The 11449-nt window shown below is 36.4% G+C and overlaps 1 long non-coding RNA gene across 1 annotated transcript; it reads right to left on the bottom strand.

Annotated features, from left to right (window-relative positions):
• Nucleotides 1-839: 839 nt before the first annotated feature.
• On the bottom strand, nt 840-6762 carry LOC111865252. Its single transcript, XR_004513109.1, has 3 exons — nt 5858-6762; nt 2256-3959; nt 840-1683 (listed from the first exon to the last, which is right to left on the bottom strand). It is a non-coding gene; the product is annotated as an uncharacterized LOC111865252 (long non-coding RNA).
• Nucleotides 6763-11449: the final 4687 nt, after the last annotated feature.

Genomic DNA, 11449 nt, shown 5'->3' with positions numbered 1-11449 from the left:
ATATATGTCCTAGAAGAGATATACATTTTAAATGTCTATATTGCAGTTGGCATAATCAGTTGAAGCATTAATAGGCAGATTATACAAAATTATGTAAAGCAGTGTGTAATTATTATTCTGGTTTAATGATGCTGCAGATGTCTGTGAGAAAAGTGTTTTTCCAGGTTACAAAGTTACCCCTTACACACAGCCTGCAAATGTGAGACTAAATAAGGAGCTCCCTAGAAGTTTCCCTTATGCACAAACAGAGGAACTCCTGTAGCAGATGTGTATGACATGTTGGATGTTAATTACAGATAACGTTCAGATATTCAAAATTAGATGACCATCTTTTTTAATATGATTCATTTTAACAGCCTTTTCACTTCAAGGCATAAATGAACGTTAACATATATCATTTGGATTCTTTGGCAGACTTTGAGAAAAATGCCAAAACCACAAGAAAATGATAATAAAATCTTTTATAGCTAGGGTTAAAGTCCAACAGATGGTCACTAGGGAAAATAACAAAATCCTCTTTGTGATAGGTATGTACAATTACAACAGAAACCTAAAAACCTTAAACAGAAGTGTAGTTGATAGATGGCTTACCAAAAGTAACTATTTTAATGAGCATTGTTGTCTTGCCAGACAACAGCTTTGCTAGTTGGGTGAGCAACTAGTAGCGATCACTGACATAGGTACCCTGTCTCTTTCAGTCTGTCCTAATATTGTAGCACAAATATCATTGACCAATATTATGGGTTTTGGAGATAGGAATGTGATAAAGGGTTATGCAGTAAGTATTCCAGGTAAGCCCAACAGTGTGGCTTTGTAGATAATAAATGAAAGGCCCATAAAACTTTACCCAAATTTACATTTATTTATACTATCCTAAATTTACACTACAAAAGTACATGGTGAACTGAAACAGCGAGAAATAAGTCTATTTCTGAAATATTTGTTTTTGCTGATCTTGATTTCATGTACATAAAATTGCTAATTAAAGACTTCCTGAACATGGAAAGCACTTAATATGTGAAGTAAACAGAACTTACTGGGTGAAAGGCTGAAGATTATAGTAGTCCATCTTGCAACAATATATATAGTTTTATGCAAACCTGCATGACATTATTGACGTCCAGTTGGTAACATCTACTTTTAACAATGGCTCTGTGAACTTCCAGTCACAAGTAGGCTAGAAGAATATGTTTAGTATTACAAAGAATGCATGGAGTGTACTGGTCAGATGAAATGGTGTGAGGGACATCAGGTGAATGGCAAAACAGAATACATTGGCCATGGTTTATCGAATGTGATAGAACAGTGCAGAATGTCTCAGGGAATACTAGCTATTATCCTGTTTCCCATGGGGAACTAAGGTCTTTATTTGCACTGTGTGAACTTGTAAAATACATGAGAGTTCAGCTGATGATGGAAAGGCAGGTTTGAACAAGTTTTATTGTCACATGAGTGCAAAGAATCTCCTTACAGATCTTTGTTCACAGGAATTCATACCATTACTGAAAAGCTACTCCTCCTGGAGATGAAACTTCTCAGCTGGAGCCTGATGGAGGAGCACTGTTAGTGTTCACACCTTTGCACAACTCCGTGGTGTCACTGGTACGAATGTGTTTCTTCAGAAGCTGACAGAAGCATTATTTGGAAACCGAAACTGATGACCAGGGCCTGAATTTTGATGACCTGAAAATATTTAAAAAATGACCTATAAAATGAACGAAAAAAATCCAGAAAAATGATCTAAAGGAGAAAAGAAAGAACACTTCGCTTCCATGTTATTCACATTTCAGAAAACATATGAAGAAAAATTCCCTAAAATGGCCAAAAATGACAAGAAATACCCTTAAGAGTCAAAAAAATTACCAAAAAAAATTACCCCCAAAATGAAAAAATGACCTTAAACCTAAAAAGTAAAAAAATGACAAAAAATACCTATAAAATTTACATTTCTGTAACCAGCAGCTCATATCCAAGATTTATATATTTAAGAGCATTGCATAGGGTACAAAGGAAAAAAGATGACATGTCATCAAAATCTTGGCCCTGCTGATGACTAATGTTGTGTTTGTACAGTCATACTGCAATGAATTTGCTTCTAGGTTTTAATTATATGTATTATCCAGGGAATGCTAACAGTTATTGCAATCTTTAGGAGATGGGCTGTAATTGAGAATTGTGTTAAGCTTTATATAATTGTCATTCTTTCTTAGTTTGGATGAGAAGACAGCAGTGGAAAAGTTGCAGTTTCTACCTACCAGAGATGAAGGCTGTCAGCATTTTCAACCTGAATATGAAGCAGCCATAAAGTCAGCCCCAGTTCATTCTACTCCGGATTGATGAAGGAGTGCCCAGGAAGGTACATCCAAGAAGACTGGAAGGGGGAGGGGGATTGCTTTATAAGGTTTGAAGCTTTCACATCAGTTGATTGCAGTGAAGTCTTCTTGTGCTGTCAGCCATATCAGTATGAAACTTGGAGTTACTTTTCAAGTGGCTGATGACACAAGAAGATTTCATTGCAGAGATTGTTGTGTAATTCAGTAACTGGGTTCTGATACTGATGAAGATGTTTATAATCATATGCATTTAAAGAAGCTGAAACTGAGTATTTTCAATTGATTCATAAAAGATCAGTTTTATTTTGGAGAACTATGACATTTTTCTGTCACTTCATGTTTACTCAAACGTATGAAAGTGTAAGCTTCGAAACAGGATTTGATATACTGAAATCGGTAAAATAGAATGACTGAAACTTAGTGTTGTTTTGTATTTGTAAAGGGCCCTTTGTCATTTTAGATACTTTTTAAAATAGGTGTGTGCATATTAGAAATGGGCACCTGTGTTTTAAAAATAGTCAACTGTGATACTTATTAGAAGTATTAGAAATTTGTACCTCTTTGTTACAGTGTGACAAGCAATGTTATTGCCACCAATCATCTGCTGCTGTTTGATTTGACTACATTTTTATGTTTTCACTTTAAGCAACTTTATATTACTGAAACGCGTTCATGCTGCAGCAACTACGAGTTGTTGACAGTACAGAAAGAATGGACACGAATGCAGTAGACAACGAATGTTCTAATGTACCTGTATGTAGATCCCTTGTAGGCAGTGAGTAGTATAATCTCACAGTGATCCACAGTTGGGAAATTCCTTTACTTGTTATATAATTCTCTTCTCCACTACTCCTCGGGTGCTATTAAACAGAAACAAGTAGGATCTGAGGTTCTCAGAGCAGTGGTTATGAAGAGTTCAAGTTCTGTTTGCTATCTGCTTTCACACCAATTTCTTCATTGGCTTATTCTCCAACCCTGAAGATAGAGGTGACATATTCCTCCAAAACTTTGTATGGCTTTCAATAGACCACAAGGAATTGTATCCCAGATGATACAACTCTTCAGATAGAATTACTTCAGCTGTACAGAAGTCTAAATTTCTCATATAATCCATATAAATTACTAATGTTCATGAACAAGACAGCACTGACATCATCAAATTTGAACGTAACTGTATTACACAGAAATTACACAGAAATTCAAGAACACTTTCCATTTAAAATATTAAAGGAAGTAATAACATGAAAAAGTTAAATAGTTCCATCCAGTGTGACTGGTTAAGATTCTTTTTTTAACCAGTCACACTGGACGGAACTATTTAGCTTTTTCATTATATAAGTGTGATGGACTAGAATGAAACAAATCAAATTCATTGAAGTAATAACAGTTTTCCAGAAGATCTAATGACTAAACAAGAGATGGAGTTGTAATAGAATGGCTCTTGCATGTCATGTGTATTTAGTCCAGAGACTCATATTACCTTAGTACAAAAGTGTAGGAATTTCTTAAATCTGCATCCCTCCTCAGACAATGATGCCGGCCATCTTTGCAACTAAATGGCAGTTTTTCACTAATGCACTCCGGGTCTCTTAAGAATGATTGGTGGTTTTATGAAACTGTAACAAACTGCATAGAACAGATGCTCAAGTAATTGTCCAACTGCTAGAGGGGTCACTCACCAAGATAATAAGGCATGAGATATGCAGAAAACATGATACCTGTCATAGGATTATGAGTTTGCTCACCCACAAGATATGATTTAACTGAAAATGTTCTACAGACATTTTCTGAACTGGTGAAATTTGATGGTCTTATAAAATCAGCATTGTGATATTCAAAAACCTTCTGAACATGGTATTAAGTATTAATAATCAGACGTTCCATTGCTGATAGTAGTGTCTGTCCCCATGTCCATTGTGGTAGCATACAATGACTATTTTGCATTATCTCATCCATCTTATGAGAGGGATTCTATTTTAAATTTAATTCACAAATATACCTTTTTTGATGACGTGTTTTTCTGACATGCATCAGTCAAGTCAATACCTTTTCAAAGCAGTCATGATTTTTTACTATTGCATTTTTTTCTGCAACCAAAGTATAAATTAAAAACTAAACTAAACCTGAAATTTAATTTCTCCTCATATTGCTTTCCACATGCAATCTATCACTCATCTTTTGTTATATTCTTTCAATGAGATGTTCCATAAATATGGATATTTCTCCACACATTCTAAAAGAAACTGAAAATGCTGGATTGTCCCTCATTTCTGCTTACATGTTGCCTAAGACATAGAACTCTGTGTCTTCTGCAATAAACACTGTGAAGCCATGTAACTGTCTTGTCAATGGGAAAATGCTACAGAGAAGAAATGCATCATACTGACACGATATTTATCACACGTTGTACATTACTGCAGGTGTCTTATCACCATGTTAGGTGACATGCAGTAAAGAACATAATGGTTCATTATGCTTGTTCATAGGGTCCACCATTGGACCAGATGAATCCAGCCAACATTGAAAACCCTGATTTTAATTAATGTTTATGTTGTTTTTTTATAAACACAATATTATATTTGAGCATCCTGTTGCATTAATGTGTCACACACCTTCACCTCCACCTTTAATACAACTTTCTTTAATTTAAAATAACATAAAAATCACCCCAGTTGCTTCATGTTTCATCCTTACTTGGCCATCTTCAGGCAATTGGTCACTGTTTGTAAACCATTGCACTGCACTAGATTTTAGTCAATATATTTTCAGGCTATTGCATATCGTTTACACTAAAATGTGTTTGTCTGAGAATAAAAATCTCTCCTCATTCCATGTTATTTCCATTTTCCAGTGTCCATGTTTATGCCCCCTTTGTATGCATGTTCTCAGTAGCTGGTTATATCTTCAGCTTTTTAAATCAAAATTTTATTTGTAATATTATATAAGAGAGCAGATCTTTATGACTACCACTGGATAGAGAATGGGAGAGTGGATTCATTTCTATACAAGCAGGGCCATGCAGCCATGCCACAGGACAATTTGGAAATCACTCTACATGAGGTGCTTCAGAAAGATCAAGATTGAAAATTTAATGATCTTGGGGTACAACATTGGACTGTCAGCCATAAGATGCTGAATTTGATCCCCAGTATGATATTTATAGCATTATTTAAAAAATCATCAATTCTCAACAAAGATAAAAAGGGACATGTGAAGAATGCCAGCTTTCCCTCCTATTCCTGGGTCCTTTAGCCAACCATTATTTTAACAGAATTACTGGGTTTTTGGACCTTTATCATCGTCCAGAATTCTAGGTGATACAGCATAGCACAGCCACTCATATGATCCTTGATAATTCAGTCTACTCTCTGGTTGTTCCTGAACTTCTGAAATGGATTCTGTGGCCTTGGGCTGACAGATGAGGAAAGTCCACACAGTTCATACCTAGAGGCACTAGAAAACAACCAGTGTCGCAGGTTGTGATTAGACCAGTCTTGTGAAGTCTTGATGATTAATATACTTACAACACTCTAAGAAGAATTAAAGCCTGTAGTGTGTGTAGTGTGTGGTCTTAAATATTTTATTAAAATTTGATGCCTTATCTATCTTCTGCAAGAATTTAACTTTCAGTATAGATGCTGCCTTGGGAGTGGAAACATTAAAGATCCACTTCCAGTTCCTGAAGCACATTTAGCTCATTATCCACAACCACAATGGTCAGGCACTAACATGATGATACAAATTAAGTATGAACTTTCAAGCTTTATCGTGTTGGTATCAGTGCGTCGTTTGCCTGCTGCTTGGAGCCAGAGTGATCCGCACACGGCGTATCCACTTGGTATAAATTTCTGCACATGGATCGCAGCACCATCGCTCAACTGTAGCGCTGACCAGGATGAAGTTACATCAGCCCCCCCCCCCTCAAAAAATAATTGGCGCGGAGGAAAGTGAGACATGTGCGATGTTTGCTGCCATCTATGGGACCAAGATTACACTTGTCGCCCAACTTTACCAATCACAATACAGCTGTCATAATTAGTCTGAACCAATCACAGAGCCCATAACAAAACGCGTGTCTTAACATGTGTTCGTGTTCGTGTAGGATGTGGTGTTTGGAAATAATTACGAATAATTTAGAAGTTACTTCTTGTTCTCTGCTGGATGGTAAGTTTTGATTTGAATTTGGTATCCTGGTAAAACGGGAAACATTTACGCACGAAGTCACATCTCCATATTAAACGTATTATTTGTATATATAAATCAGGATTCTTCTGTGTATAGGAATCTGTGAAGTCATTGAATTTATGTGGTTACAATGAAATTTATAGAAATAATCTAACATGTTTAATTATTGTCGCTTCCGTTACCATTGTGATAATTTAATTCCTAAGGTACTGATCACATTAATTCAGTTTCCTAACTGTAAATAGCCTAACAAGCTGCACTATTAAATGTACTCAGAAGCATGGAGTTCCCAAGTGGTCAATTTTAGGACCTTTGCTTTTCATAATTTATATAAATGACCTTTCTCCTACTTTGAACGCCTCATCAAACCCCATACTATTTGCTGATGACACTAGCGTTATAATTTCTAGCAAAACTTTAGATGATTTCTGCACCCTATCAGAGTTCTTTCTCAAACAAGCAAATGGTTCACTGCAAACAAGCTATCCCTGAACCTAGATAAAACAAATATAATAAAATTTATATCAAAAAATTCACCACTGTTTCCATTAAATATTGGATATAATGATGATCATACAAAAGAAGGAGTAAATACAAAATTCATTGATGTACAAATTGATAATCACCTAAACTGGGAAACCCATATAGATCAGCTGGTTCCAAAGTTAACTGGAGCATGTTTTGCAGGTAGATTTACGTTGCATATCACCAGCATTGACATCCTCCAATCTACTTTGCTTACTTTCACTCTCTAATGAAGTATGGAATAATTTCTGGTGGTAATTCATCTGACAGTAAAAAGATATATATTGAAAAAGAAAATTAGTAGAATCGGGATGGGTATCAAATTTCGTAACTCTCTCAGAGACCTATTTAAGAGACTACAGATCCTAAATTTCCATGTGAAAATATATATTCATTAACAAACTTCATCACAAATAACGTTGAAGTTTTTCAGACCAATGCAGGTGTACCCAGCATTAACGTAAGACACAAGCACTGTCTTCATAAACCAACTGCTAACCTGTCATGTTTCAGAAAAGCGCATATTTTACTGGGATCAAAATCTTCAGTAAACTGCTATTGGATATCAAAAGTCTTATGAAGAAAAAGCATGCATTAAAATAGCACTAAAATGGTACTTAATCACACACTTGTACTACTCTCTTGATGAATACCTGTTGTCTAAATAGTGACTCATCCATGTGAGGGTTGTGTAAGTTGACAGTATAGTAAAAACAAAAAGTGAAGGTATATAAATAACAGGCCGTGGAGGCCCATAGGGTTGTGAGATGTTGGGGCTCCCACATTTTCTAAGACGGCCTGGGCGTGAAGCTGACCATCTCCAACTAGTGCCGAGGTTAAGAATATTGCAGCGATACCTCTACTCTCCCTGCATTTTCATGGTGTGGGACTTAATTAGGCACAGGGACAATTTTACCTTTACCTTTAATAAAGTGAAAATAGATAAATAAGTTCAGTGAGGTACTTAGGTAGCAGGGCAATGTTTTTCTCTTCTCCGTATCGTCCAGACGGGCTCTGTGGCCCACCCAGCCTCCTGTGCAATGGGTACCGGGGGCTCTTTTCCCGGGGGTAAAGTGGCAGGAACGTGTAGCTGACCACTCACCTCCATCTAGTGCCAAAGTCAAGAATGGTGGTGCTATATCTCCACTCCCCCACGCGTCTTCATTGCGTGCTGCTTAATTAAGCATAGGGACAACTTGACATTTTTTACTTTGATTATGTAGCAACGTATTGCTCTGCTCATATTGCTTAATAATTGATTTTATATGTCACAGAAAACAAACTGCTTCACTATTACAAACACTAGCCAGTTACTGCTGGTTAGGGAAATAATCACTCTTCATTCTGGGAACCGTATGAAGCACGTAAACATACTGTGTTGACTAAACGCAGAATGTTTAATGTTAAAATGGGTAGTGCAAAACTTTTTAAGAATGTATGCTCCCCCATTATGTGTTAACTGGCATAAAGAATACAGAAACGTGGCGTTTCAATCAAACGAAGTCCCCCTTACAATGGTTATATCTACAGGTGGACCAGTGAAACTTAGCCCGAACTCTGTAACTCTGTTCAGTCGGCGGTTGTAGTATGTTCAGTGTAAAACCTTCTCCAACACAGAATAATGAAACAAAACATCAATGGATAACACTTTTTTAAAATGTTTCTGACAGGCTACATTTATAATGTAGCCTCCCGAATAGAGAGAAGACGAGACAGACTGAAATAGTCAGTGAAACCGAGAAAAAAGAAACCATAAAAGTGATGATACAGCAACCATTTCATCACGTTCAACATTCTTTAACAGTTGAGTCTAACAAACGTTTTTTGGCATGGTTTGTGTCTGACATATTGTTTATTTGTGGGCTGGAAAATGTACTAATTTGATATGTCCTTTGTTAGGACATGACGGAAACCATGCTGCACCACTTGACTAGTGTGGGGGGGCTGGAGATGATAGCTTGTCTGTCCGTCCGTCTGTCTTGTCTCTTCTTCACGGAACGGTCTACTCCACACTCCAATGTTATTGTTATTCTCCCTTAATTCCATTACTCTGAAAATCTCTCCACGTTTATTATTTTTTTACCTTATGAAAGTGTTATGAAATTTGAAGCAGCTGTTTTAAACTGTATATATATAACGCTTAAACCACACAAGAAGATTAATTGAAGCATTTGAGCGTCACCTGTAAATAAATGGCACGCGAAGATAATTTTATTTCGTCAGTTGCAGTGCCTCTTTCTCACAGATGGGGAAGACACCTATGCACTGAACATCAATGCTATTAATCCATAAATTTTAGTACCGTTAGATCCACAAATAAAACGAAACTGTAGGAACAAATATGTGATTTGATTTAGCGGCTCGAATATTTTTCTTAAGGGAGTGACATGGATGTATTTCATACTTGTTTCTTCTTAGAGGTCTTGATGTGAACTGCTCCTTAGAAATTCTTGTTTGCTTATTTTGATTTTGCACATTAACAAGAATATATGTATATATTGAAATTAATGTCCTTTACTGGTAACTTTTGCTCCATACCTTTAAATTACACTTGTAATATTTCCCTATAAAGACTGAAGCATGGGAGAGAGACAAGAAATTTATGCAGAATTTTACTGGAGAGAAGAGAAAATTTTGGAAACCTGGATAGAGATTGTCGGATTATATTAAACTGGGTCAAAAAAGAAGTGGTATGTAAACATGTTGTCTCAACAAAACACAGAACATCCGCCTGTGCATTCGGCTAGAGTTTGGTGAGATTGTGTTGGAGTAGGTTGGATTGACGTATCAGGCAACTGTATATTCACTGTGGATTACGGTGAAACTTCGCAATTAAGGGTTAACTTCAGTTAGGTTAGGTTGACGCATGAAATCACTGTTAATAGAACCTACTCTTTTCGGCATATCATCGCCAAATTAAATGGGACTATGTTATGATTGGTTTGATTGGTTCATCAGCATGAACCGCCTCAACCACCACTGCCTTGAAAGTTTCTAAATTTCTTTTAAGTATATTAAATCTTCGAAAACGATAAAATTGTATGAGTTATGGAGATTTCCGAAGTTTTAAAAATTTCTGACATTATTTTTAAATTTTCGAAAATTTTCAGTTCAATCACAATTTTGCAATTATTTTGGCCGCCTTAATTTTTGCAAATTAAAACCGTTTGATACGCTGACATTGATTGACATTTGTCAATATATATGATGGACATATATTTTAGTTATTTTAAAGTGAAGACAAGGCATACAATGTACTAGTTTGACGTGAATTGAGTAGCACTTGAAGATGGCATTTTTATGCCGAAACATGTAGTGAGAGTGAGAGAAGAAGAGAGATAAGTGTACGCACTGCAAGACGGATTAAACAAATCATGAACTTAAATCAGTGCAACAGGACGCTAAAATATAACTATGCTGAAAGAATCTGACGTTTTCAGATTATTTAAAATGTTTTGATATTTGGAATGTATTCACATTTTTAAAATAATCAGATTTGCTTTTTCTTATTTTAAAGAACTTAAAATTCCTTAAATTTTTAAAACTTTTCATAATTATTTTTTTTCGAAACTTTTTTTTTTACAAATTTATAAAATTTTCATAAAAACTTTAATTTTGAATTTCTTCAGATTGGGTTAGGTAAGGTTAGTTTTTATTGGATTTCGTTAGCACATCATGCCACTGCTCATCTATCTTCGCTTCCGTTATAGCTTGTTCAGAATTTGTACGGTTAGGTTAAGTTGGCGCATCATATCATTTCGCAACCACAGCCTTCTGGCAGAGCTTCGCCAGTTAGGATTAGGTTGTGTTAGGTTAGGTTAGGTTAAGTTGGCGCATCTTATCATTTCGCAACCACAGCCTTCTGGCAGAGCTTCGCCAGTTAGGATTAGGTTGTGTTAGGTTAGGTTAGGTTAAGTTGGCGCATCTTATCATTTCGCAACCACAGCCTTCTGGCAGAGCTTCGCCAGTTAGGATTAGGTTGTGTTAGGTTAGGTTAGGTTAAGTTGGCGCATCTTATCATTTCGCAACCACAGCCTTCTGGCAGAGCTTCGCCAGTTAGGATTAGGTTGTGTTAGGTTAGGTTAGGTTAAGTTGGCGCATCTTATCATTTCGCAACCACAGCCTTCTGGCAGAGCTTCGTCAGTTAGGATTAGGTTGAGTTAGGTTAGGTAAAGTTGGCCCATCGTATCATTTCTCAACCACAGACTTCTGGCAGAGCTTCGCCAGTTAGGATTAGGTTGTGTTAGGTTAGGTTAGGTTAAGTTGGCGCATCTTATCATTTCGCAACCATAGCCTTCTTGCAGAGCTTCGTTAGTTAGGATTAGGTTGAGTTAGATTAGGTAAAGTTGACCCATCGTATCATTTCTCAACCACAGCCTTCTGGCAGAGCTTCGCCAGTTAGGATT

Source organism: Cryptotermes secundus, unplaced genomic scaffold (genome assembly GCF_002891405.2).
Source record: "Cryptotermes secundus unplaced genomic scaffold, Csec_1.0 scaffold751, whole genome shotgun sequence".
NCBI classification, from domain to species: domain Eukaryota; kingdom Metazoa; phylum Arthropoda; class Insecta; order Blattodea; family Kalotermitidae; genus Cryptotermes; species Cryptotermes secundus.
Note: the sequence above shows the minus strand (reverse complement) of the source record. Positions and strands in the feature narration are given on the sequence as shown.